Here is a 6,000-nt window from a genome sequence, read left to right on the forward strand (position 1 = left end):
CCCACTGTGCTGATTCGATCGGCCTTCCTCCTCTTCCTCCGCCACGCGCGGGCCACCGCAGCGCGGCAGCACAGAGGCCCACCCCCTGCAGGCTGCGCACACCAGCGCCACGGAGAGCTTTGCAGGTCATAGAACTTTCCCTCGGGTTTCATGCAACTACAGGGCCAGCCAATTCTGCCGTGAGAGAACTCTTTCAAGTACAATCTCATAGTTGTATGATAACATCGAAAATCCACAAATCGTGCTAGGTATGCCACTAGTACCAAAAATACAGCTTCGGGTTTTCTGAGTCCCTTTTTTACCTGTTCAGCGCCTGCCATATCGAGCTGCAAGAGGGCAAGATTGAGCCACAGCTTGCTCGCAGGGTACGTGGCAAGACAGTTGGTGAAAAGACCAAGGGCGTGTTCACACTTGCGCATTCGGCGGCGAGAGCGAGCGGAATCCGCCACCTTGGCAGAGATTCCGCCGAAATACCCAGCGGAAAGCCCGAAAAGTCCGAGACCGATTTCTCCCGCTGGAAAAACTCCGCAGACTCCCATCGGCCATTTGAACGGTGAGTACGAAGTTGCATTGCCGCAACGGCAAACATGGCTGCTCCTTTCGAAGCAGGACACCTCACTATGGCGGCTACCATACCCTCACTTCTAACTGAATTCGTCGTTGTTAAGGCGCTTTCACACTTGAGTAGTCGGCGCTGTTACGACTCAGCTTGAGACCCGCGATGATCACGGTGGCGGCAACAGCAGCAGAAATTTCTAAAGGTCGTTTGACCCCAAGATGACCCCGCCAAAAAAAGGATGACTAGCTGGGAAGTGGCCGATGGAGCTCTTCCCATACTCGGGTTGGTGCGAACGACTTTCCCTTCGGTACCCCGCAAGAAGCGACCGTCGATGGACAGACGACGGGGAAGAAGGGATTCACCACGTCTGAGAGGAACCGGAACGGATCGGAGGAAGCCGGCGCAGATGCGGCCGCGGCGCCAGCCCGCCTACGCCACACCTGTGTTCGATGGACACGTGCTGCTTGCAGTAATGTTGCACCGCAGTGCGAAAGAGGTGCAGACTTGCGTTTCCTCCTCGCCAATTCCCACGCGTGGACTCTGCACCAGGTGCCTCCGTGCTGTCGTGTGTTGTGCCGATCTGTGTGTCGTGTTGAATTGCCGCCTGGTAAAGGGGCAGAGCGTTATTTAACCAGCGCCCTAAGTGAGAACGAACGCTCTGGGCCTTGTCGAAAAGGCTCATCCAGTCGCTCGACGTCATGAACTCTTATTTTTTATTCTTTGCTCTTCTATTCTGTTTTTCTTTATGTAAATAAGTGTCTTAAAAAGTGCCATTAAACGTGCTTGTTTTCTTTTCCCAAATCCGAAGCTTCAGACCGTTTCCTTATCCCGGACGAGCCCACAGGGAGACGCAACCACTGGTCACGCTACCCGACTTATGGTAACTGGTGGCAGCGGTGGGATGCTGCTGCCCGAGCCGTAACAACTGGTGGCAGCGGTGGGATGCTGCTACCCGAGTTATGATAGCGCCGAGAGAGCGAAATCCGCCGCCGCCGAAATGCCGTCACGTTCACACTTCCCGGCCACCACGTCGCCGCTCGTCGTCTGTGTGCCGTCAACTCGCGGCGTACACAGATATGACAAGAAAAGAGGTTAAGTGACGCTTTCTACGTACCATAAGCATATGCAAGCTCACGTGCGCTAAATACAGGTATTTTGAGGGGCATTACGCCGTTTCTCACTTACTGATTTTATGCAAACAGAAATGCAACGAAAAGATCAGCCTATAGGCGCCAAGTGTTTGTATGGACGGGAACCATTTTTATCAACAAACCGACGCTCCTCTCAAGCCTAGAAGTGGCTGAATTGTCACTCTAAATTTAAAACAAAGCAAATGCATCACATATATGTACCTTTTCTTTTAGGCGAGATGAGACGGAGCGAAAGACCGGTGCCCTATTTATGGAACCCACTGAAAAAGGCGCGCAGTAACTATGACGAATTCAGTCCGAAACGAGAGGTCCTCCTTCGAGGGGCGCCGACATGTGTGTCGCGGCAGGAATGGAACTTCCAACTCGCCGCCCTATTGGCCACTGTCCTCATGGCCGAGCGCTCGAGGTATACCGAGAGTACTGCTCTCTGGAAGTGGTGTCCTCTGTGCAACCATGCGAACAACCGACTGTGGATATTGGAATATCCACTTAGTTCCAGTTGTGTATTTAGAATTAAATGGACATTCCAACTGGATCCAAGTGAAAAACCTCAATTGGAGCCAATGGTTTTTTCGCCTCCGCAGAAAGTATCCAAGAGGACCTTTGGCCCACATATACCTTAACTGCAAGATATCAGGGCGATATCAATGAAAATAAATCATTATATTATAATTGCTCACTATCATTGGATTACTGCATTAAGAGCACATGTGCGCCAGCTGGACAGACAGAATAGAACAAGCAGAAGTACCAAATAGTAAGCGTAAGTAGCCGACATAAGGAAGTTGAATATGGAGAGAATCGAGCTTGCTGTAATGAATGGAGGTTGCCTAAAAGCGGTGAAGAGGAAGCTAGGCATAGGCAAAAACAAAATGTATTCGTTAAGAGACAAAAAGAGCAATGTTATTAGCAATATGGATAAGATAGTTAAAGTAGCCGAACAATTCTACACAAATCTATACAGTAGCCATTGTATTCAGGACGTTAATGCGAGAGGCGGTAGCGCACAGCACTGGGACATCCTGCCAGTAACGAAAGAGGAAGTGATGACAGCTTTAGGCGCAATGAACAGGGGTAAAGGAGCTGGTGAGGGTAGGTAACAGCAGATCTGTTGAAGGAAGGAGGGGAGATTGTGCTAGAAAAACTATCCACCCTGTATGCGCAATGCCTTATGACCTCGAGCGTGCCAGAAGCTTGGAAGAACGCTAACATCATCTTAATCCATAAGAAAAGAGACGTCAAGGACTTGAAAAATTACAGAGCGATCAGCTTGCTGTGCCTTGCCTACAAGGTATTTACTAAGGTAATTGCTAATAGAGTCAGGGCAACTTTAGACTTCAATCAACCAAATGATCAGGCAGGCTTTCGTAAAGGGTACTCGACAGTAGACCATATTCACACTATCATTCAATACTCAGAGTGTAACCAACTCCTTTATATAGTCTTTATAGATTACGAGAAAGCGTTTGATAAAGTTCAAACTTCGGCAGCCCTGCTGGCATTGCGGAATCAGGGTGTAGAAGAGCCTTATGTAAAAATATTGGAAGGTATATATAGCGGGTGCATAGCTACCATAGTCCTACGTAAAACCAGCAATAAAATTCCAATAAGAAAGGGTGTCAGGCAGGGAGAAACGATCTCGCCAAAGCTATTCACTGCCTTTTTTTCAGGAGCTTTTCAGAGGCCTGAATAGGGAACATTTCGGGACAAGAGTTAATGAAAAATGGTTTATGGCTTATGAGGGTTTAACTCCCCAAAGGGATTCAGATTATGAGGGAAGCCGCAGTGAAGGGCTCCAGAAATTTCGATCACCTGGGGTTGTTTAACGTGTACTGACGTCGTACAGTACACGAGCCTCTGTCAAAATTCACTACCGCGGCCGGGACCGAACCCGCCTCTTTCGGGTCAGCGGCCGGGCGCCATAACCACTAAGCCATCGCGGCGGCTATAGTTAATGGAGAATACCTTAGTAATCTGTTATTCCCTGGTGGCATTGCCTTCCTAAGTCACTCAGGAGATGAACCGCAAAACATGAGAATGAATTAGGTAGAGCAGTACTGCGGATCTAAAAAGAAATATGCATAAAATAAAAGTAATGTGTTAGAAGCCCAAGAAGGCAGCAGTTTACAACGAGGTGCTAGAAGCAGTAATGGAAGGCGTCTACTTAATGCAGGTAAGGACCACAGATCCGGATCACGAGAGTGAAATAACTCAAGAATAGTCTTCTGGCGGGCTAGTTGGTTCTTTTCGTTCATGGTTTAACTGCGCGAAGGAAACAAGGACAGAGACAGAAACACACGTACACACTGAGCGCAGAACTTCCAACTTTTATTCGAAAAAGGCTTCGGGCATTAGCTTTTATACGCACTAAACAACCACCACATGACACAGCCGGGATAAAAACCGATAAGTATTGACAGTAACGTGTCCATGATGCGCCGACCCGCCAGAGCGCCAATCTAAACTATACCAGTGTGTGCAAGCTTATGCACCATTGATACCTAGATACAAGGAAAAAGAAAAGGGAGACTGGAAGATTAAGATCCTAAAAGTGAAGATAAAACGAATACCACCAAAGAGGTCATCAACAAAACGCTGTATTACTAGCGCAACCTACTCAGCAATGGGATGAGACGCGGAACAACAGTAATAACAATTAACGATGAAGGTGCAAGGCCACTAAAACACGTAGGCTGAAAAGAACTAAGAAAAACACACGAGAGGCTAAAACTGTGAAACTGAGAGTGAAAGATGGAGAGAACGAACAACAAAGGTAAAGGCGACGCGAGCAATGAAAAGGCGACACCAGGCTAAAATCTATGAAGGATGGCAAAAAAACAAACAACAAGAGTAAAGGTGCAGGGTTAAAATGGACGGTTTAAAGTGTTGCCTTCTAAAAACGAGATTTCTTTATCAGAAAGCATAATGGACGGTGTGCTCACACAATTCTTCGAATTCTTTGCGATTAGGAAGGCCTCTATTATCTCCCTTTCCGTTTTGGTTCTAGCCGTAGCGGGGAACTCTGTGCTTTCGAGAAACGGTTGACAATCACTTTTCTCGCACTTCTTACAATGTAAAGCTAAATTTCCTCCTGAGTTGGTAGAAAGATTGCGAACATGTTCAGCCGCCCTCTCATTAAAACATCGCCCAGTTTGTCCGATGTACATCTTTCCACAGGATAATGGCACCTGATAAATAACTTCTCTGGCACAATGTCTTTGGAACAATTTCTTGAACTGTTGAAATTTTACCTTGCGTCGACTGCGATTTGCCACAAAGGACAGTTTTACATTCAGAAAAGTGGTATTTGCATAGGGTCGTCTGTGGCACCTGTTTTATGTAGTATTTTTCTCTCTTCTTTGGACCAGCGCTTAAAAAGTTGTCTCTCCGACCAAAGCATTGTGCGCATTTTTCGCTACGTGGATGATTATCTCGTGATGTTAAACCTTTCTTCTAACTGTAGTCTGCCTCAGTCAGTTAGTACTATCCTTAATGTTTTCAAGCGTGAAGGAAAAGGGCTTAATTTTACACATGAATTGCCTAAAGGCAACCAAATCCAGTTTCTGGATATTAGTCTGGAATTTACGCCCTCACACATCTGTTGGTCCTACAACCCCAGAATGAACAAGCAGTTACTACCCTTTGACAGTGCGCATTCAAAGTTAGTTAAAAGAGCGATTGTTCACCTTGCCTGCCGTTCAGCCCTAGAAAAATCATGTGAACACAGAATGAGTTCAAGTCTTAACCGTCAGACTGAGAGGTTGTATGCTGCTGGGTATCCGCCGCAACTGATAGCCTGTGTTTGTGAGAGTCTGCTACAGAGGATGAAGAATGCGAACCGCCAAACGAACAAAGACCGAAAACCAGTGTGTGTCATGCCTTACCTGCACCGAGTGTCTCACAATTTAAAGAAAGTAGCAGGAAGATACGGTGTCCAACTCGTGTTTGCGGCGCCGTGCAAGCTATCTAAACTGTGTGCATTCATGAACCGAGACGATAGGCAGCAAAGATGCACCTCAAATCACAGCCTTGAGTACACTGATTGTGCCAGAGAAGTTATTTATCAGGTGCCATTATCCTGTGGAAAGATGTACATCGGACAAACTGGGCGATGTTTTAATGAGAGGGCGGCTGAACATGTTCGCAATCTTTCTACCAACTCAGGAGGAAATTTAGCTTTACATTGTAAGAAGTGCGAGAAAAGTGATTGTCAACCGTTTCTCGAAAGCACAGAGTTCCCCGCTACGGCTAGAACCAAAACGGAAAGGGAGATAATAGAGGCCTTCCTAA

The sequence above is a fragment of the Amblyomma mixtum genome, chromosome 3, assembly GCF_055824585.1.
Source record: "Amblyomma mixtum isolate Tamu chromosome 3, ASM5582458v1, whole genome shotgun sequence".
Lineage (NCBI taxonomy): Eukaryota > Metazoa > Arthropoda > Arachnida > Ixodida > Ixodidae > Amblyomma > Amblyomma mixtum.